We start from the raw sequence: 24,175 nt of genomic DNA, 5'->3' as shown, positions 1-24,175 counted from the left end.
ACATGCCACTATATTTGAAAGCTCACAGTGTTGTACATATTTATCACGTAGCCCATAGGATTTTCCACAAGTTCCAGAAGAATCTCACTACATGCTAGTACTAGACAGATATGAGATATAGACATCCCAACGCTCAAAACTGCATATTTCTTTACTGATATATATGTATCTCATCAGCATCGAAAGAGTTAATTTATGGAGTGGCCGGTTGTCCTCCCTGTCGCTACAGCGCTACCGCACCGTACAGAATATTTGTATCCCAATTGTCTGCGTGTGGCGTTATTCATCTGAGAGTATTCGATAGGTTTCTAAATGTTTGCGACCCGCATTATTGAGGTGGGACTTGGGTAACAGCCTGGTATGCAGGAAACTGCCTAAAAAGCACATGCAGGCTGGCCAGCAAACCAGTCTTCGTCGTTAATCCACAGCCAGTCCATCCACAAATCCCGGAATGGCGCTTTAACTCACACTGCTAACCGGGTAAGTCTTAAAATCCCCCACCATAATTATATTCAAAATGATATTTTCTTTATTGTCACTGGAATATGCAACACATTCTTAGCTGACAAACGAAATAATTAAATGAAGAATTGTTTTTGTTGTCGCTCATGCTACAGTTGACTGGAAGTGTAGGAAGTTGGAACTCACTGGAGCTCCTATTCAAAAAAGTCTCTTCTTTCTTAAATTATCCAGAAACGTATTTTAATTTAATAACTTTTGAATCTCCAACAAAATATGTTATTTCATTCTTTACTTAATATTCGTCAACGGCATAATTAACAGAAGATCAAAGTATTTTAACGGAGAAGTCCTGAACACTGTACACGTCGGTAGAACGTACACTAAAAATGTGCTGACGTCACGTCTTACGCAGCAATGGTATCACACGTGGGCCAGGACCTGAAATGTCGCTCCCGGCTATGAAGGAAGGCCGTGGAGCGACCCCGCTCCGCCCCTCTCGTCCATCACTGGGTTAATGTGCAGGCACGCGAGCGTCCTTATGATACGGTAGCGCCATTCAGGCTTACTGCGGCGCAAAGCTAAAGTAAAAAGCAGTGCTGCCCCGCTGTTCTTGAGACGTTGCACGTACAATACGCAGGACGGCCCACGGGAGTCAGAAAGTGTAACATGCAGCTAAAGTTCGTAATTTTTTCTGATTATATTTCCTGTCTTTCGAAAGGTAAGTAATTTTGTCGATGCGTGATATTTTGAAGAGCGACTGTGTTACAGTAGGAGTGAAGAGGCAATTCAGTGGCGGTAGCTGATGGGTTTTGGTAGATAGGCATGAAGGATAACTTCTGGGGTGATGTTACGTGGCATCTGAAATTATTTCACACGCCACAAGGATGATTATATGATTTGCATTTCCACAACTGACTTCTGTGCCTATTTGCAGAAGAAGTTTGTGTCCTGAAATTCTGTTGCTAGTGGAAGCCATACTTACTATGCCTTGCAAGGGATAAGGTATCATTTATCAAAGAAAACAGGTAAAAGGAACTTATTACTGCCTTTATCAGTAAGAATCCAGTCGTTTTTCACCTGCCAGGACTATGTTCTTTTTATTGAAGTTAATACCTAGATATGCGAGAAAGGGTACATTGCAATTAAATGGAACTACTCATGATAATGCACACACACATACACACACACACACACACACACACACACACACACACACACACACACACACACACTCATTTCATAGAATACTCTACTCTGCTACAGCTAGTCACCCGAAGGAATACTTTTATAAGGGCTTAACCAGAGTGATAAGGATAGAGTATGCTCCAAAGGAAAAACCATTCCCATGTTGATTAAAAGGTATCGCGTTTCCAGCCGGATGGCAGAGTCAAAATAATAGCGATCTTTCAACAGTACAACCCGGCTGGAAACTCGCGTGCTTTTGACCAACAGTATACGCCGGGAGAGTCTAGCATAACATACGGTCATACGTTGGTATGTAAGTGTCGATAGAGTCGCAGCGAGAACGACTGCCTATCTGACTTTAAAACGAGATCGTGGCGGCCTTACAGATTTTCCTTTCAAATTTCTTTCATGGGTAGGTCTCTGGCAACCTGGCTACAAACGGCAGCTCACGTAGGCGTGAAATGAAGGAACCATCCCCGACTCCTACGGCACCAAGTCCAACGGCAGGCACCTCACACAGTGAACGGCGAAAGCAAGTGGACGTACATTGCGTGCTGTACCCTTTGGGCCACGCTGTCGGGAATCTTGGTATCCATCAGTCTAACGGCCTAAATTAGTGCCCCTAACAGCGCACCGAAGTTTTCGGATCAGATTTCTTGCCCTCTTTTCCAACATAACTGCTATTTTAAAAAATGTTTCATAGACGTCACACAAAATGGGACGAAATTAGAGGTAGGGGAGTGTTTAATGAGATGACTAGCTGATCAGGCAGTTTACAATTATTACGTTTAATAGACCAAGTAAAGGCTGCTATTTCAATGATAACCCAATATTAATTAATGATTTTCCTTGAACAAACTTGTTATAAGCGACTCATTCAAACCTCCAACTGGTAAACTCGAACTAATTTGTAAATTTACTCTGCGATCCTTAAAGCGAGGACGCAAATCAGTGTCACGGCCCATTTGGACACTATGTTCTACAAGTTGTGAACTGAATGAAAAAATTATTCCATAAAATTAGATTTTCAGAAAATACCAGTGTTCGAATGTTAATTTTCCAGTAATCGTTCAATCATGGAATATCCAGCGGTGAGGCTGGGTTTTGGGTAGGAGGAATCTAACTGATCTTCTCACCCCTACACAAACGGAACTCAAATCGTGTCTCGCCACACGAAAGACGTATCAACCCACTATCACTCTGAAAAAATGCGGACCTTTTAATGGACGATTATTATTAGAAAATTCACCTGGAGCCATAGAGCATGAAACCGCAAAACTATTGTCCCTTCAACCGTGGAACTATTGGGTGATTCAGCACCAGTTTATTGTGCTGTGACTTTGAAATTCACGAGATGTCTTTCTTCGTGCCCCTCGGTGTTCATGTCCTATCTAGCGCCGCTCCTTGGGGAGCTGGAGCAGCAGGCGTCGGAAGGGGACAGTCCCCTGGTCCGCACTGAACAATCAGCGTGTTCTGAAGACAGCCGATGGTCAACACTGGGCGTGCCTGAGCGCGGCCCGAGGGCCGAGGTTGCTGGTGGAGTCAGTCTGGGCCTGGAGGTGTGGACAACGGATTGGGGGTTACGGCGACAAGAGCTTCAGCCTCTACTGGAGGCCGCAGTGGCTAACGGCCGGCAAATAAAGGGCGGCGTAGCGTATCGTACAGAAAACAGGCCTGACTCTTATTGATGGAGCATGGCAGCTCCGTAATTTCACAGAGGACTCCAGCTCAAGGCGGGGCAAATCATGTTGTTGGTAGTCAACGGTCAAGGTAATCAAATGCGAAACGGTGGCCCTTGAGGCTGGGGTACTGGAATCACTGATGGTCGATGTGTGGTCGAGCGGTGTGGAGAACACAGATCAGTATGGTTGATGTCTTTCCTGGTGGCAAGAGAAGACACTAACTCTAGGAAGATAAACAGGCAAGTGAAAGTATCATTAGTCCGCAACGATTTTTGTCAACTATTCAAAGCCAAATATGTGTGAGTTACTTTGAGCAGAGAAAGCAGTGTGTCACGAGTGTAACGGTTCAGTAATACACCACACTGCGGGACGATGACCACAGCGCCATGTGTTTAAATATTATTTTTCCTAGGCGCTGTGAGTAAGGTACAGTCTGTCTCGAGACGATGGCTCTGTAAAAGTTTGTATTGTGATTATGTGTGATTATGTGTGAGTTGGCTAAGCTGATGGCCATAGGTTGATTATTACCGGGTGTCGATACTAAGACTTGCCCCTTTCATTTTCTTTGTTATATCGGCAGCTAATTGCAACTTCGTTTTTGCAATGCGTAGCTAGAGTTGCTCCAAACAAATACTGCTCAGTGCGCCACTCAGGCGAGGCCGAGTTTGTTTCCTGCAACAAACACTATCATTTTTAAAGTGAACTCATACGTGCCCATGCGAAAGAGCGGTCCCACATTAGTCTATTTGTTTTACCTGTAAGTATTATCTGGGAAAGTAAAACACGAGGACTAACCGGTATTGCAGCAGCTACTGAGCAGCGCTGTCACATGGTTCTTACAGTCAGGCGAGCGAGAGCGATAGTGTCGCTGGTGAACTATTGGTTATCCTTCGAGTGTTACTATCCATGTTAATAAATATTGACAAAACAATAATCGAACTAGACCGATTTGGCCGCTCCGTGGAATACGAACTTCAAGCATGGGAAACTGAAAATTGTAATTAGTGTTTCTTATTGGTTCGAGGTACACTTTGCAAAAATGAAACGGCAGTTAGAGAGGGAGAGATATTTGTATGCCTTGCTGTTACTTTAGCCTAGGTAGAGTTCTAGCTCTTTAATTCTCCAGCTGACTTTAATACTTCTTTTTTTTGTCATCAGTCTTCTGATTGGTTTGTTGCAGCCCGCTACGAATTCCTCTCCTGTGCTAACCTCTTCATCTCAGAGTAGCACTTGCAACCTACGTCCTGTATTATTTGCTGGATGTATTCCAGTCTCTGTCTTTCTCTACAGTTTTTGCCTTCTACAGCTCCCTCTAGTACCATGGAAGTCATTCCATCATGTCTTAACAGATGTCCTATCATCCTGTCCCTTTTCTTTGTCAGTGTTTTCCACATACTCCCTTCCTCTCCGATTCTGCGGAGAACCACCTCATCACTTACCATATCAGTCCACCTAATATTCAACATTTTTTTGTAGCACCACATCTCAAATGCTTCGATTCTCTCCTGTTCAATTTTTCCCACAGTCCATGTTTCACTACAACACAATGCTGTACTCCAGACGTACATTCTCAGAAGTGTCTTCCTCAAATTAAGGCCGATATTTGATATTAATAAACTTCTCATGGGCAGGAATTTCCCTTTTGCCATTCGTAGCCTGCTTTTGATGTCCTCCTTGCTCCGTCCGTCATTCGTTATTTTACTGCCTAGGTAGCAGAATTCCTTAACTTCATCCGTGACCATCGATCCTGATATTAAGTTTCTCACCGTATTTCTACTACTTTTCATTACCTTCGTCTTTCTTCGATTTATTCCATACCATACTATATACTCATTAGACTGTTCATTCCATCCAGCAGATCATGTAATTCTTCTTCACATTCCCTCAGGATAGTAATGTCATCAGCGAACCGTATCGTTGATATCCTTTGACCTTGGATTTTAATCCCACTTCTGAACCTTTCTTTTATTTCCATCATTGCTTCCTTTATGTACAAATTGGCTAGTAGAGGCGAAAGACTACATCCTTGTCTTACACCTTTTTTAATATTTCGTTCTCGGTCAGCCAATCATATTATTCGATCTTAGTTGTTGTACATATTGTATATGACATATCTCTCCCTATACCTAATCCCTATTTTTCCCAGAATTTCGAACATGTTGCACCATTTTTCATGGTCGAATGCATTTCCAAGTCGACAAATCCTATGAACGTGTCTTGATTTTGCTTTAGTCTTGCTTCCATTATTAATCGCAACGTCAGATTGGACTCTCTAGTGCCTTTACCTTTCCTAAAGCCAAACTGATCGTCATCTAGGGTATCCTCAATTTTCTTTTTCTTTCTTCTGTTTATTATTCTTGACAGAAACTTAGATGCATGAGCTGTTAAGCTGATTGTGCGATAGTTCCCGCACGTGTCAACTCTTGACGTCTCTGGAATTGTGTGAACGATGTTTTTCCGGAAGTCAGATAGTATGTCACCAGACTCGTACATTCTACAAACCAAGGTGAATAGTGGTTTTGTTGACACTTCCCACAACGATTTTAAAAATTCTGATGGAAATGTTGTCTATCCGTTCTGCCTTATTTGATCTTAAGTCCTCAAAAGATCTATTAAATTCTGATTCAAATACCAGGTCCCTTATCTCTTCTAAATCGACTCCTAGTTCTTCTTCTATTACATCAGACAAATCTTCACCCTCATAGAGCCTTTCAGTGTATTCTTTCACCTATCCGCTCTCTCCTCTGCATTCAACAGTGGAATTCCCGTTGAACTCTTAATGTTATCACCCATGCTTTCAATGTCACCTAAGGTTGTTTCTTTTTTTTTCTTTTTTTTTTTTAACTGTATGCTGATTCAGTCCGACTGACAATCATATCTTTCCACGTTTCTTCACGTTTCATGCGGCCATTTTGTCTTAGCAACCCTGCGCTTCATATTTATTTCATTCCTCAGTGACTTGTATTTCTGTATTCCTGAGTCTCCCGGAACATTTTTGTACTTCCTCCTTTGATCGATAAACTGAAGTATTTATTCGGTTACCCATGGTTTCTTTGTACCTATGTTTTCCTTCCCAAATTTTTGTTACCGCCCTTTTTAGAGATGTCCATTCCTCTTCAACCTTACGGCCTATTGCGCTATTCTTTATTGCTGTACCTATAGCCTTAGAAAACTTCAACCATATCTCGTTACTCCGTAGTACTTCCGTGTCCCACTTCTTTGCGGACTGATTCTTTCTCAGTAATATCTTAAACTTCAGCCTACTCTTCATCACTACTATGCTGTGATCTGAGTCTACATCTGCTCCTGGGTTCGCCTTACAGTCCAGTATCTGATTTCGGAATCTCTGTTTGACCATGATGTAATATAATTGAAATCTTCCCGTATATCCCGGCCTTTTCCAAGTATACCTCTTCCTCTTGTGATTCCTGAACAGAGTATTCGCTAATACTAGCTGAAGTTTATTACAGAACTCAATTTCTCTTTCTTGTCTGTCATTCCTTATCCGAAGCCCATTTTCTCCTGTAACCTTTCCTTCTACTCCTTCCCCTACAACTGCATTGCTGTCCCCCATGACTATTAGATTTTCATCTGCCTTTACATACTGTATTACCCTTTCAGTACCCTCAAACTCTTTCACTATCTCTTCATCTTCAGCTTGTGACGTCGGCGTGTATACCTGAACTGTCATCGTCTCTGTTTGTTTGCTGTTAATTCTGATGAGAGTAATCCTATCACAGAACTGTTCACAGCAACACACTCGTTGCCCTGCCTTCCTATTCATAACGAATCCTACTCCCATCAAACCATTTTCTGCTGCTGTTGATATTACCCTATATTCGTTTGACCAGAAATCCCTGTCTTCTTTCCACATCACTTCACTGGCCCCTACAATATCTAGATTGAGCCTTTGCATTTCCCTTTTCAGATTTTCTAGTTGCCCCTACCACGTTCAAGCTTTTGACATTTCACGCCTATTATTTTTATTTCGTTGATTATTCAGTCTTTTTCTCATGGTAAGCTCCCCCTAGGCAGTCCCCTCCCGGAGATCCGAATGGGGGTCTATTCCACAATCTTTTGCTAAAGGAGAAATCATGATTAAATTTCTTCAACTACATGCCACATGTCCTGTGGATACACGTTAAATGTCTTTAATTCAGTGGTTTCAGTTGCCTTCTGCATCTTCGTCCCGTTGATCTTTGTTGATTTTTTCGCCTTCAGGGGCAGTTTCCCATCCGTAGGACAAGGGAGTTCCCTGAAGCTCTGTCAGCTCCCCCGTCCTCTTTGTCAAGGCCGTTGTCAGAATAAGGATGATTTGAAACAGCAGTAGGATTCGAACCCAGAGCCGAAGAGGTTTTGATTTCAAATCAAAAACACTACCCTAAGACCATTTGTATAGCTAACACTTGGTTCAAGAATCATAAAAGAAGTTTGTACACACGGAAGAATCCTGGAGATACTAGAAGGTATCAGATAGATCATATTATGGTAAGACAGAGATTTAGGAACCAGGTTTTAAATTGTAAAACATTTCTGGGGTAGATGTGGACTCTGACCACAATCTATTGATTATGAGCTGCAGATTAAAACTGAAGAAACTGCAAAAAGGTGGGAATTTAGGAGATGAGACCTGGATAAACTGACTAAACCAGAGGTTGTACAGAGTTTCAGGGAGAGCATAAGGGAACAATTGACAGGAATGCAGGAAAGAAATACAGTAGAAGAAGAATGGGTAGCTCTGAGGGATGAAGTAGTGAAGGCAGCAGAGGGTGAAGTAGGTAAAAAGACGAGGGCTAGTAGAAATCGTTGGGTAACGGAAGAAATATTGAATTTAATTTATGAAAGGAGAAAATATAAAAACGCAGTAAATGAAGCAGGCAAAAGAGAATACAAACGTCTCAAAAATGAGATCGACGGGAAGTGCAAAGTGGCTAAGAGGGATGGCTAGAGGACAAATGTAAGGATGTAGAGGCTTATCTCACCAGGGGTAAGATAGATACTGCCTACAGGAAAATTCAAGAGACCTTTGGAGAGAAGAGAGCCACTTGTATGAATATCAAGAGCTCAGATGGAAACCCAGTTCTAGGCAAAGAAGGGAAAGCCGAAAGGTGGAAGGAGTATGTAGAGGGTCTATACAAGGGCGATGTACTTGATAACAATATTACGGAAATGGAAAAGGATGTAGATGAAGATGAAATGGGAGATACGATACTGCGTGATGAGCTTGACAGAGCACTGAAAGACCTGAGTCGAAACAACGTCCCGGAAGTAGACAACATTCCATTGGAACTACTGACGGCCTTGGGAGAGCCAGTCCTGACAGAACTCTACCATCTGGCGAGCAAGATGTATGAAACAGGCGAAATACCCTCATACTTCAAGAAGAATATAATAATTCCAATCCTATAGAAAGCAGGTGTTGACAGATGTGAAAATTACCGAACTATCAGTTTAATAAGTCACAGATGTAAAATAGTAACGCGAATTCTTTACAGACGAATGAAAAAACTGGTAGAAGCCAATCTCGGCGAAGATCAGTTTGGATTCCACAAAACGAGGATAATGGAACGTAGTCGAATTAAGTCAGGTGATGCTGAGGGAATTAGATTAGGACATGAGACACTTAAAGTAGTAAAGTAGTTTTGCTATTTGGGGAGCAAAATAACAGATGATGGTCGAAGTAGAGAGGATATAAAATGTAGACTGACAATGGCAAGGAAAGCGTTTCTGAAAAAGAGAAATTTGTTAACATCGAGTATTGATTTAAGCGTCAGGAAGTCTTTTCTGAAAGTATTTGTATTGGAATGTAGCCATTTATGGAAGTGAAAAATGGACGATAAATAGTTTGGACAAGAAAAGAATAGAAGCTTTCGAAATGTGGTGCCACAGAAGAATGCTGAAGATTAGATGGGTAGATCACATAACTAATGAGGAGGTGTTGAACAGAATTGGGGAGAAGAGGAGTTTGTGGCAAAACTGGACGAGAAAAAGGGACCGGTTGGTAGGACATGTTCTGAGGAATCATGAGATCACAAATTCAGCATTGTAGAGCAGCGTAGAGGGTAAAAATCGTAGAGGGAGACCAAGAGATGAATAGACTAAGCAGATTCAGAAGGATGTAGGTTGCAGTAAGTACTGGGAGATGAAGAAGCTTGCACAGGATAGAGTAGAACGGAGAGCTCCATCAAACCAGTCTCAGGACATAAGACAACAACAACAACAAGACCACTTGTAGGATCGAATAAATGTTAGGGCAACGGAACAGTAGAGGTAGAGGTATATTTTATTGTCTAGTATTAATGCCCCTTTGTGCAGGCTGAGGCCCAACGATTGATTTTATTGTTTGTGTTATTTTCTTCTGATTGAGAGCTAATTTTGTTCCTGTGTTTGATTGAGCAATTCTTAGAGACAGAGCAAAAGCTCAATTACGAGAGATAGGGAAGGAAATCAGCCATGCCCTTTTCAAAGATACATCCGTTTGCGATCTACTTGGAGAGATATAGGTAAATCACCGAAATAATAAATCTGCGTGGATGGACGGGGATCTGAACTGTCATCCTATTAAATGGGAGTCCAGTATAATTACCATTGTATCGCCTCGCTCGGTGAAAACGAAAAAAGCGTCGAAAGCGATTGCTCTGCACTGAGAGCCATAATGACTCAAATGTCAGAAACCTTTAGGAATAGAACATACATCGTAACCACAAAATTTAAAAATTGGATACGTTATTGCAACAGAACAAATCAAGCAAAAATTTATGTTTCAAATACGACGCAGCAGTCTCAAAACACCTGCATCTCTAACGTTTTGTTCGCCTTCTGAAAGAGAAGAAAATTAGCAATTGCTGCCATTAGTTTCTATCGATAGCTGTCGCATTAAGTGAGCATGGATTAACGTAATTACTGACAGGTACAGAGAGTGAACCAAGACACAGAATCACGACGCCTAACACACTGTAGAGGAACCACTGTCATTCAAAACAGCGTCCACTACTCTCGGAATGGATAAAAATGAAAAATAGTGGAAGTTCAGGAAACGATGAGGTGAATAGTTATCAGGCGTCCTTATCTTCAAAGCAGACTAAAAACGTTAAATTATATTGGGATCTGGTGACTATGGTAGCCAGGGCAGATGCACTAATTCAGCCTCGTACTGACAAAACGAGCCCTGGTCGATGTGAGTGGTGCGAAAATAGGTCCTGTCGTCTTGAAACACATTACCACAATTGGTCACCAAACACTGCATCATTGATCTGATTAGCGAAAATGGTGACAAAATTCTTGGCAGCAATGTGATGTTGCAAAGTAACCGTAGGGCCTGTGGAATACCACGATATGGCTGCTCAAATCATTACCAAAGCCGCAAACTCGGCCAGAATCAAAACAGTGTAATAAGACTCATTGGACAAAGTGGCTTGCCGGCCACGGTGGCCGATAGGTTCTAGGCGCTCAGTCCGGAACCGCGCGACTGCTACGGTCGCAGGTTCGAATCCTGCCTCGGGCGTGGATGAGTGTGATGTCCTTAGGTTAGTTTGGTTTAAGTAGTTCTGAGTTCTAGGGGACTGATGACCACAGATGTTAAGTCCCATAGTGCTCAGAGCCATTTACACCAAAGTGGCTTACTTCCACTGCCCCACAGTTTAAGTTCGATTACATCGGGAACCCTTTTTCCCATGACTGGCATTGGTATCAGATTACCCACTGTGGGCTATTGGATCAGTGACGAGTGGTTTACGAAATCCAGCTGGCCCAGCAATTGCAAGATTGTGGAGCTCCCTTGGTGTTGTCTTGTTGCTGAAAGAGTATGCGTGTGTGACATTGAGTTCTGGAGTGAATTTCGCAACTGATGTCTTCTTATTTTTCGTCATAATCCCCTTGAATGACCTGTAACTATCGCACAATACACACTTTCGTATAAGTTGTGAAATAGCGGACGATGTTCATCCGATATTTATGTATGCGGTAAAAATCTTCGATACGCCACCTCTTGAAACACTAACACGTCGTTTACCGTGATTACGGAACCCACCATTCGAGCATCAGTGATTTGACTGTCTACGAATTCGCTTCGGTCTGATGCACTCGCAACTGTTCGGACCACGACTAACACTTTGCAACGCATTGTTGACACTGAACAGATAGCGTCCAGGATCCAACAAAACAGCGCAACCTGCAAGCTTGACTAGCATCTGTATTTCTGTTCAAGCATGTATCTTTGGCGCCTTTTACATATTTTTCTACAACACCTTAATCGCTGAATCCAATGGATTATACATTCCAATGGATGTCTTTTCCGGTCCTCGTCACCAGAGACGTCTGAATCCTATCGTCATCGTCAGAGATATGTGTTGTGCCTGCAGTTGTAGATAGCAGATACGAAACAGATATTCTTAGTACAACCCTAAGACATACAGCTAAAACTAAACACCACCCGAACAGGCCATTGAGGCCTAACGGTAGCGACCGTCCACTGTGTCATACTCAGCCCAAAGGCGTCACTGGATGCGGATGTTGATGGGCATGTTGACAGCACATCGCTCCCCCACCCGTATGTCAGTTTACGAGACCGTGAGACATAGAGATTGTGAGTTAACGGGCGAGTTGTAGAGCCCTGGAAATATTCTAAGTTCGGAGTTGGCGTGACCGCACACGGGCAACTCGGTCAGCGCGGGCCACTCGGCAGGCTGACCACGTGGGTCCCGACGTCGGCCGAAGCAAGAGGGGTCCACCCCGAAAGCATGGTTGGAAATTCCATGGTGACGCTGTGTCAATGAAAGAGACTTGTATGCCGAGAGTGCCAGAGAGGACGGACTTTGTGAAACCATGATTGCAGACATTTCACAGTTCGTGTGGAAATGAATAGTATCCAGATGAATCATGATACCTCGAAAAGAAACATGTACATTATTATTAATATTAGCACGACGATTCTTATGGTGTACTCAGATTTTCATAATCTTTATTAGTTTACAGTTTAGTATCTGACTCTAAATTATACAAGTAACACCCAGCAGCTGATTTCCAAAATCGAAACAGTTCACCCGATTTCGTCGATCGACGTGTCTTTAGAAAGCTATTAATGTGAACCTAAATTGGTATAACTTAGAGGCATGTAACTTGAAGAGTAGATGAGTTATTGGAGGTCAGATTGGTCGAATACTATCGATAACGTCAGGACATGCGTACTCGAAGTTACACCCAAAAACGGCAGCAGCATGATTATAAATATATTTTTTCACCTATGTCTAGGTTTACATCCGATATATACTATTGCTGAAGAAATTGGTCAAATATTTACTGTGTTTTAGAAAACACAGAGACATTAGGCTACTGGCCAACTTTTGCTTGCTATTCCTTTGATATATATTTATTTAATTTGCTTATGTATTTAATAATGAATGTTAGAGCGTGTTTATGGGCCAGCTGTAGGAATATTTATTTAATTTCAAGTTACTAAAACGTAAATCCAGTATTTCGAATGTGTTTTAATATGTCTGTGAGAGTGTGTTGCCTATAAGAAATGGCGGGAGCGCTCTAGCGAATCGCAGCATTCGTTAATGAAAATACTGTATGGAAGTGGGGGAGGAGCATGGAAAACGGGAGGGGACACGGGAGGAGTCTGGGAGCGCGGCGCAACGGACAGCTGCACACGACACAGGAAGAGCTGGAGGCGACGACGCGACAGCAGCACGGTCGCGGGAGAGACTTCGAGAGTGGGGCGGTTTGCACGTGGTCGCGACAGATAGAGCTACTTCAGAGTGGGGACTTGTGAGATTTACGAGGTTTCTACAGTGAAGATGTAGTATGAGTTTAGAAGTGAATATCTAATGAGCTACGTCGTTGCTCATAACTAATTACGTGCAGTACGAATCTGTTGCTTCCCTGTTATTCAAATTTTATTTTATTTAATTGCTGGACCATCGACACCAGTTAGTGTTTTGTAATGATGAACGTCATTTTAAAGGTACTTCTGCTATCATACTCATCATTTAAAGTCATTAAAAATAGTACTTATTACAGTACCTGTAGATTTTATTTAATTGCAATGTTTCATTTATAAATTTCTATGTTACATTCAAAATTCGCAATTGCCAAGTGATAGGAACCTTCGAACACTCGATTCATGTGACTGTTTGTACTGTATACTGTAGACTCCGCAGTATTTGGCTTGTAATGCGGCAACTACGTATCCCAGACCCTAGACAACGAAACCAGCCAAAACTTTTAATATTTCAGCTTTAGAGTCTGTGGGTGCATAGTTGACGCCCACCATCACACCATTTCATTTTATTTGAAAGCCCTCAAGCTACATGGATAAAATTCACACACTTTTATTTACGAGGTTTGCATGTACCCATATTTGGAAAAGCAATAATAGATACCTCACCTTTTGTGTTGGATTTATAATCGTTTGTGTCATCGAATACTGTCCTTGGTTCTCACGAGGCGTGTGTAGATCTTAAGGAGAGTGGCCGACCCCCGGGAGCTACGCTACTCGGCTGCATTCTGGGCGGCGAGCTGGTAACGTAGTATGGGGTCGGCAAAAACAGTGATGGTGGCGCAGTAGATAACGAGTAAGAAAGAATTCAAGTAAGAAAGCCAGTGGTTACATGTATGAATATGGTAAAATATAAACTTCCAAGACTAGAAAGAGTATGGAAGGAAGTGAAAACTACAAGTCGTCCACACATGGAATCAGTGGGCAATGTTGTCTAACAGAGATCTGCTGGAAACCCTAAAAACAAAAAGCAGTTGAAAAGTGTAGGGTGCTGATTACACGAACAATGAACACTGTTTCGAAGCACTGAATGGTGGAGTAGTAGTGTGTACTTTCTGGTAAGCAAGTGCAGAACACAACTGAAATGGATGCTGTAAACGGGTGATACAGTGTTGTAGTACGATCTGGACACGTCATTGAAGTATGGAAGAAGAAGGTAGCAAGTAGTGATAAAATAGTTTGTAAATGAATTAAGATAACAGGAAATTGGCTTTTCGCTTTTGTGTCCGAAAACTGCAACACCCCCCTAAAAAGCTGAATGGGACACTGCGAACAAAAAAACAAAAAGAAAAGCTAACAATAAGGTCCAATGTTCCATCGATATCAAATTTATCCTTTGTCTTCACACTCTGACACGGTTGCTCTCTACCGTTAAGATCCTTTATGTGCATCCACCACGTGTCTCGGCTGTCCTCTGAACTTAAAGGAGACTTTCCATCGGTATCTCGTAGGGTGATATCTTTACGTTTCGTTCATGTTAAAAAGGTTTTAATCTTGGCTTATGTCCTGTGGATTTTGATATACCGGGTGTCTCTCCTACCAGACATCAGGCTCCATTTCGCTGGTGTTTTGGCAGATATTTGTCATTTAGTTTCTGCCAGCTGTAGCTGGAGCCAGCCCAAACAAATCATACTCATCAACTCGCACATACGATACCTATTGTAGGTAAAAAGCGTCGGTATGTTTCTTATTACAAGGAAAATGATTTTTTATTCTCGATTTTACGCGCCCATTCGATAGAGTGGTCTGAGATTGGTCTTGTGTGATACTCTTTTCATAGATATTTTAATTTAGTGCTCCAGCAACGTCTGCGCAATGCTTCTGCATCGCGGTAGCAGTCGCCCTAGGCCAGGGAAGTGTTGTCGGCGCTGGGGTACAGGTCACTCCTCGTCATTTGTTGTCCCTGCCAATCAATATACACCGACAAAACGAATGCTGCACTAGACTAATTTCGAACCGCCCTGTCGAATGGGTACGTGAAACTCCACTTTAAAAGTCATTTTGTTCGCAGCGAGAAACCAACCGAAGCTTTCCATATGCGCACGGCGTCGCGTGAAAGAGGTGATGAGTAGCACTTGTTTGGGCTGACTACGTCTACGCATTGCGAAAACTAAACTGTAAATATCTGTCGAAACACCAGAGAAAGTGCGCCTAGCGACTCTCAGGAGAAATACGCCGTCTACACAATGAATGGAAAAAAATCTATACACCAAAAAATAACTAATGTAGAGCAATGAAATATCTGGAGATAGTTGTGCAAGTAACGTATTTAAGTGAGTAACAGTGCAAGATCACGGGTTAATGGGAGCGCTAGATAATGTATTGCAAATGTGAAATGCCGATACACAAATAACCGGTGTAACCGCCAGAATGTTGAATGCAAGCAATCAAACGTGCATGCCTGGTGTTGAAAATATACCGGGTATCAGTTTGAGTGGTGGAGTCCCGTGCCTATTGCACTTGGTCGGTCAATAGAGGGACGGTTAATGTTGATTGTGGATGACACTGATGATAGCCCATATGTGCTCGATTCAAGAAAGATCTGGTGCTCTGTCTGTCTTCTAAAAAAATTTATTTTATTTTATTGGCATGGCACATTCTTCTACATGGAAAGAGTTCTATTAGAATTACAGTTCATGGTTCCTTTACGTGATTCGTTGGATAGCTGTGGAGACCTTTAAATCGTCGTTAGGGTTGAGAAATTATTCTGAAGCGTAGAGGAACAGAGAAGAAACACATTCAGCAATAAGGCGTGCAACGTTTGAGAGTGCACTGGGTGTACACCTTCGCTTCATTCACAGTATTGTATTGTATGTTAACAGGGGGCCTATAAACGACGGAGATTGGTCCACAACTCCACGATGACTACCGTGCTCCCCCCCCCCCCCCCCCCCCCCCCCCAGGGAGAACTGGTCTGCGCAGCAATCGCATAGTGTAGCTGGGGCGGAATAAGGAGAACTAGCCCGCATTCGACAAGGCAGGTGGAAAACCGCCTAAAATCCATCCACAGACTGGTCAGCTCACTGGACGTCGACACAAGTCCGCCGGGTGGATTCGTGCAGCGAACCAGAAGCTCCTTCCTAATCCGGAAAGCCGTGCGTTAGCACGAACGTCTAAGCGGGCGGGCTTCATACACAGTAATGCCAGTTTGTATCGAGCTGCTCTTTTTGATGGACGAATTTTCTAATTATCAATTGCATTAAGTGGTCAGCAATACCTTGATATCTGAATCTCTGCTGAGGTCATCGGTCCCTAGGCTTCCGCACTACTTAATCTAATTTAAACTAACGCTAAGGACAACACACACACACATCCATGCCCGAGGGAGAACCTGAACCGCCGATAGACGGAGCCGCGCGAACCGTGACAAGGCGCCTGAGACCGCACTGCTACCCCGCGCGCCTGCACACTAGGGCTGAACCCTTACGGGAATCGGCGAAATGAATGGGCAAGGGGTATCACATAATAGTGTGTGGAGACGTCGAGGACGTTCGCCTGATGGGAGGCATGCTGGGGTAGTCTGTTCAGTTGTGACGATCATTATCCCCGGATGATTTAGTGGTCAAAGCACCTGCCTCATAATCACATGACCGGCTTCGAATCCCGGTCCGGCACAAAGTTTCAACTATTCCCATTATTGAAATCAATGACCACTCCCAGCTGATGTTTGTATTTCCTTAGTGTCATACGATCATTGTTGTCGCTTACTAGATTTTGAAACAAGCATCAGGAGATATCTATTGGAAAGAACACTGTAAAACTGTGTTGGTATGAGGTATAATATGCAGTGATGAACATATTTTTTGCGCGCGTATCAAGTCGGTTCTGGAAACACAAAATCAAATCTGTAGGTATCAACATGGATTCCGGAAACAGCGATCGTGTGAGACCCAACTCGCTTTATTTGTTCATGAGACCCAGAAAATATTAGATACAGGCTCCGAGATAGATGCTATTTTCCTTGACTTCCGGATGGCGTTCGATAAAGATCCTCACTATCACCTGATAAACAAAGTATGAGCCTACGGAATATCAGACCAGCTGTGTGGCTAAATTGAAGAGTTTTTAGCAAACAGAACAAAGCATGTTGTTCTCAGTGGAGAGACGTCTACAGGCGTTAAAGTAACTTCTGGCGTGCCACAGGGGAGTGTTATGGGACCATTGCTTTTCATAATATATATATACACTCCTGGAAATTGAAATAAGAACACCGTGAATTCATTGTCCCAGGAAGGGGAAACTTTATTGATACATTCCTGGGGTCAGATACATCACATGATCACACTGACAGAACCACAGGCACACAGACACAGGCAACACAGCATGCACAATGTCGGCACTAGTACAGTGTATATCCACCTTTCGCAGCAATGCAGGCTGCTATTCTCCCATGGAGACGATCATAGAGATGCTGGATGTAGTCCTGTTGAACGGCTTGCCATGCCATTTCCACCTGGCGCCTCAGTTGGACCAGCCTTCGTGCTGGACGTGCAGACCGCGTGAGACGACGCTTCATCCAGTCCCAAACATGCTCAATGGGGGACAGATCCGGAGATCTTACTGGCCAGGGTAGTTGACTTACACCTTCTAGAGCACGTTGGGTGGCACGGGATACATGCGGACGTGCATTGTCCTGTTGGAACAGCAAGTTCCCTTGCCGGTCTAGGAATGGTAGAACGATGGGTTCGATGACGGTTTGGATGTACCGTGCACTACTACCAGAGGTGTACGGCCAGTGTAGGAGATCGCTCCCCACACCATGATGCCGGGTTTTGGCCCTGTGTGCCTCGGTCGTATGCAGTCCTGATTGTGAGGCTCACCTGCACGGCGCCAAACACGCATGTGACCATCATTGGCACCAAGGCAGAAGCGACTCTCATCGCTGAAGACGACACGTCTCCATTCGTCCCTCCATTCACACCCGTCACGACACCACTGGATGCAGGCTGCACGATGTTGGGGCGTGAGCAGAAGACGGCCTAACGGTGTGCGGGACCATAGCCCAGCTTCATGGAGACGGTTGCGAATGGTCCTCGCTGATACCCCAGGAGCAACAGTGTCCCTAATTTGCTGGGAAGTGGCGGTGCGGTCCCCTACGGCGCTGCGTAGGATCCTACGGTCTTGGTGTGCATCCGTGCGTCGTTGCGGTCCGGTCCCAGGTCGACGGGCACGTGCACCTTCCGCCGACCACTGGCGACCACATCGATGTACTGTGGAGACCTCACGCCCCACGTGTTGAGCAATTCGGCGGTACGTCCACCCAGCCTTCCGCATGCCCACTATACGCCCACGCTCAAAGTTCGTCAACTGCACATACGGTTCACGTCCACGCTGTCGCGGCATGCTACCAGTGTTAAAGACTGCGATGGAGCTCCGTATGCCACGGCAAACTGGCTGACACTGACGGCGGAGGTGTACAAATGCTGCGCAGCTAGCGCCATTCGACGGTCAACACCGCTGTTCCTGGTGTGTCCGCTGTGCCGTGCGTGTGATGATTGCTTGTACAGCCCTCTCGCAGTGTCCGGAGCAAGTATGGTGGGTCTGACACACCGGTGTCAATATGTTCTTTTTTCCATTTCCAGGAGTGTAAATGACATAGTAGACAGTGTCGGAAGTTCCATGCAGCTTTTCATGGATGATGCTGTAGTATACAGAGAAGTTGCAGCATTAGAAAATTGCAGTGAAATACAGGAAGATCTGCAATGGATAGGCACTTGGTGCAGGGAGTGGCAACTGACCCTTAACATAGAAAAATGTAATGTATTGCGAATACATAGAAAGAAGGATCCTTTATTGAATGATTATATGATAGCGGAACAAACACTGGTAGCAGTTACTTCTGTAAAATATCTGGGAGTATGCGTGCGGAACGATTTGAAAGGGAATGATCATATAAAATTAATTTTTGCTAAGGCGGGTACCAAGTTGAGATTCAGTGGGAGTGTCCATACAAAATATATTCCATCAACAAAGTAGCTGGCTTACAAAACACTCGTTCGACCTATACTTGATTATTTCTCATCAGTGCGGGATCCGTACCAGATCGGGTTGACGGAGGAGATAGAGAAGATCGAAAGAAGGGCGGCGCGTTTCGTCGCGGGGTTCTTTGGTAGGCGTGATAGCGTTACTGAGATGTTTAGCAGGCTCAAGTGGCAGACTCTGCAAGAGAGGCGCTCTGCATCGCGGTGTAGCTTGCTCGCCAGGTTTCGAGACGGTGCGTTTCTGGATGAGGTATCGAATATATTGCTTCCCGCTACTTATACCTCCCTAGGAAATCACGAATGTAAAATTAGAGAGATTCGAGTGCGCACAGAGGCAGTCGTTCTTCCCGCGAACCATACGCGACTGGAACAGAAAAGCGAGGTAATGACAGTTTCACGTATAGTGCCCTCCAACACACATCGTTGGGTGGCTTGCGGAGTATAAATGTAGATGTACATGTATATTGTTGCCTACAGCTTATACTGAAACGGGAACTGATCTATGAGTGTGGAACGACATGAGAAAGAGACATCAAATACGTCTGTGAGGGTTTGTAGCAAATCCACCATCTCACTCAACTTCAGCTCAGACTACCGGAAAAATGCAGCATCCTAAGTGACGAGGTCATTTTATTGACAGGTGATGTGACAGATAGTTCATCGTTGTGGGAGTATGTAACAGATTCAGACCAAACGAAACATATGTCACCATAAAGGATGCCCAAAGAGTCGCATGAGTACTCGGTGTAGCCCTAAATTGCGGCCACGGAGGCGAATGCCTCGCATGTAAACGATCATAAAGGTACAGAATGTTTTCCTGCGACTGATTATTCCAAGCATATTGCGCCTTTTGTTTCAATTCGGTAATGGTTCTTGCACGCCCTAGAGAGGTTAGTTAGGTTTAAGTAGTTCTAAGTTCTAGGGGACTAATGACCACAGCAGTTGAGTCCCATTGTACTCAGAGCCATTTGAACCATTTTTGAAAGTAGCGACATACCACGGATACATCGTCAACAACTAGTGCTGCAGTCCTTTGACCACGTCCAGTCGCTTCTTACAGGTGGACATTGCGACGCCGTAGAAACTGCTGAAGCTGTTGAACAGTCGTGGTTCAAAATGGTTCAAATGACTCTGAGCACTATGGGACGTAAGTTCTAAGGTTATCAGTCCCCTAGAACTTAGAACTACTTAAGCCTACCTAACCTAAGGACATCACACACATCCATGCCCGAGGCAGGATTACACCCTGCGAGCAGTAGCAGTCGCGCGGTTCCGGACTGTGCGCCTAGAACCGCGAGACCACCGCGACCGGCAACAGTCGTGGTCGGTGGAGCATAGTTATACCTTAGAATTTATGTTGCAAACACCATTCACCTGTGCACTCAGCACAGTTACCACCAACAGTCAAAGCAGAGGATGTAAAGCACTCAGCCAGGGCGTCACTTGATCGCGTACGGCCGTTACAAATGAATCTCTAACACTACAACCACTCACTAAACTTATACACATATGCACAGTCGTTGAGAGTCTTGCATTGTTTCCGGGAGAGTAAAAATCACTGTAGGAAACCAAGGACGACACTGGAAAATAAAATACAGAGAAAAGAAACAAAAAATTTCATGTTTAGCGAAAACACTAAAAGACGGTAAAATGACTGAAATAACTGTTAAAACATAGGAACTGTGTCTTCAAAAGAGATTAAAAGAAAGAGAAGGGTAATATAGTGCAGTTGAACAAAACAGTTGCTGCTGAGGCTGATTGAGTATGAAATGAGACACTCAAAAATGTAGGTAGTCTGTTTAGGTTTTTATGTTGCTACCGGTACGTAGCGCTCTGTGTGAAAATCAGCCGCCAACTGTGGTGGATGTGGGGAGAGAGATGGCGGAGTTTTGAGAGCGGATGATCCGGACGTGTGTCTATCAGAGACAGTAGATTTGTAAGAGTGGATATCATGAACTTATATATATATATATATATATATATATATATATATATATATATATATATATGAGTTTTGCACACTATTAAGGTAAATAGTTGGTTTGTTCTTTATCAAAATCTTTCATTTGCTAACTATGCCTATCAGTTGTTAGTGACTTCAGTAGTTAGAATATTTTATTTAGCTGGCAGTATTGGCACTCGCAGTATTGCAGTAGTTCGACTAATGACGATTTTTGTGAGGTAAGTGATTCATGAAAGGCGTAGGTTATTGTTAGTTAAGGCCATTCTTATGTAAGGATTATTAAAAGTCAGATTGCGTTGCGCTAAAAATATTGTGTGTCAGTTTAAGCACAGTCATTTATAATTTTTCTAAGGGGACGTTTCAAAAGTAGTAGAAAGCAGAATAACGGAAAACTTGCAAGGGATAGGTCGGCAGGACATCCTGAGACATCAAGGAGTTGTCGTGTTGTGACTGGAAGTGAAAGAGGTAAGGGGGCAGGATAAAAATGTACAGGGGGAGCAGGGATTGTACATAGTAAGGAGGTTCCAAGTGGTTGTCGGTTGCCGTAGTTATACAGACGTCAAAATTTAGACTAGTCTGAACAGCTGAATCAAACCCATCTTGAAGCAAGAGCCAATATTATCAGTCACACTTCGGACGATTGTATATACCTCTGTCAATTATGGACATAGAAATAGGAAGTTTAATCCAAGGTAGGGAGATCCGAACTAGTTAGAATTCCGTAGAAACAAACGATCGAAGAAAGAAACTGCAAGAAGAAACTTTGTCCCTTCTACAGAGTAAGAACAGTACCGATTTGCGTCGGTTTAGGAATAAGTGCCGACCGCACTTCTCGGATTGCCACTTGCGTCTGCATAGTCGCGCGATACGCTCTCCAAATGAAGAACCAGAAAGTGGGCGAAGTTGCGCAAGCCGCCTCCGCTCCGTTGTTGCAGCTCTGCGGAGGCGCCGAAAGAGGCTGTCGCCAAGTTGAATTGCCAGTGGCTTCCGCACCGGGCGGAACTTCAGCCCCGCGGAGCGAAGCCTTGCGACGACGACAAAGGTGTGCGTGCCGCTCGCTCAGATGGCCAGCTCCGTTAGCCGCTTGGCCGCAGTCTGCTCCAGCACTTGGCGGGGTGCCGCTCCGAAATGTCGCGAAATCTGAGACTCGCCTATAGGACTGGCGTTACTCGTTCTGCCAAATACGTCATACCCATATAAAGTTCTGCCCTGGCTTCCTTCCATACCGCGCTCTTCAAAGGAGACCGCAACTGGCACACTTGTCGGAGCGCAATTGTTCTTGGGCTACAGCCGAGAACAAAGGTCGATGGAACTTTCTTATTGGCAATAGCTTTTCCCACAAACTCAGATACTTTATTTGACGATTTTTGTTAACATTTAGCTCTGTTGTGCTCTTTCAAAATATTTTATATAAGCGAAAAAAATACTCCAATCGTTGCACAAGAAATGCGAATGTGTGCCTGTTTATTTCAAATGAGTAAGTGAAAAGTGGGGTAACAGCGGCCCCGTTCTATCTTCCTCGGCGCCTTAAAAAATTTTCGATAAAGTTTCGGCACATGAATATACTCGCACTTCTTTTATTATGCAGCTCACCTCAAACTTCCACAACCTCCTTCTGTAACCTACTCACATCGATGAGTCCATCGCTGTAAGTGGCTCATACCCATCCACTTCTTTTTCCCCTGTCTCCCTCATTCAGCTCAGCTCACTGTCATTGTCTGTTTGTCTCTCTCTGTCATTGTCCCCTGTGTCACAGCCACAATCCCCTTCGTTCTGTTCTGCTGCAGCCTCCTCTCGCCGACACCGTCTTGCTCTTGCTTTCTCTAAATCCTAATATCTCCTTCCTTCCTTCCTTCCTTATGCTGCTATCGCCTGTCACTGTCATTATCTCTCTCTTCTACGTTGTTATTCTTATATACACTGTCTTTCCTTATCACTGTCTCTCATCCACTTCCACTTTCTCTTCCTCTTTATTCCAGCTCCCTCCTTCTCTCTTTTCCTAGCACTACTCCGACACTCCCAGCTATGTTCCAGCAGTACATTGTCCCTCTTTTTCTCTTACACTGACATTGTCTCCTCTGCTCTTTCTATAACACAACACTCTCTACTATCGTCCTGTATTTATTGCTATTGTGCCTCTTTCCCACTGGCACTGTCTTCTTCTCTCTCAGCATAAATAAACGCTAATGTGTTCGTATACAAAATTTTTCAAAACTGTTTTAAAGGTGCTGAGAAAGGCATAATGAGGCAGCTGGCATCCCATATCTCAACCAGAGTATTTAAAAATAAGCAGGAACACATTGAAACCTCGGATAGGAGCCTTTTTCTGCTGTTTATTTTCTTTTCCCAACTACAGCAGGGCGTATAGCTCATGAGAAGAGAAATATGTTGGTCAGTAAAATTTAGATGCTCTACTTATGTGAAATCGAAATAACGAAGAACTGGTTTTACACATTACACCGGATTTTACGTGCCAAAAAAAGAAAAAAAAGGGAAAGAAAATGCATGGTCTTCAGTACTGCAGCATGGAGTTCCCAGATGATAAGGGAGACTCTTTGCAGCATATTTCCCCATACTACGTCACTAACTAATCTCGTTTTCACCTCACAAACGATTTTACTTCCATGTTTCATGTGTACAAGTAGGGTACATTTCAACCTATGTATCTCGGATACGGGTAAAGATCTGAAGAAAATTTTCAAAGTTGTTCGAAATTTACAGTGCGTTGTCATGTTGGAATCCTCGCTTGGTTTTTGATCTGCTGGTAGGATTTGACGAGGAACGGCCATTGTCTAATGGTGCCTGCATAAGTCCCATCAAGTTCACCGTACACGACATTGAAAAAGAACCAATCGATTGGCTCCATTTGCCTCAGAAAGAGGAAATTTGTGATATTCATAATTTGATTCTGTACTGTAGCATAGCGGCACTAAGACTTTCCTTCTGTTGTGTATACAAATGGCTCCTAGCCTAAGGGGTGTCCGAAACGCTTGACACTACCTTTCCATCATCAATAGGACCCGAGGTATGAGCACCGGAAAATCCCCTTTTTATGCTCGGCGTTTTAGGACATATCAGTGACACATGCCGTCGCATGCATACCGATAAGCGGAAGATGATGATG

This window comes from Schistocerca gregaria, chromosome 1, assembly GCF_023897955.1.
Source record: "Schistocerca gregaria isolate iqSchGreg1 chromosome 1, iqSchGreg1.2, whole genome shotgun sequence".
NCBI classification, from domain to species: domain Eukaryota; kingdom Metazoa; phylum Arthropoda; class Insecta; order Orthoptera; family Acrididae; genus Schistocerca; species Schistocerca gregaria.
Note: the sequence above shows the minus strand (reverse complement) of the source record.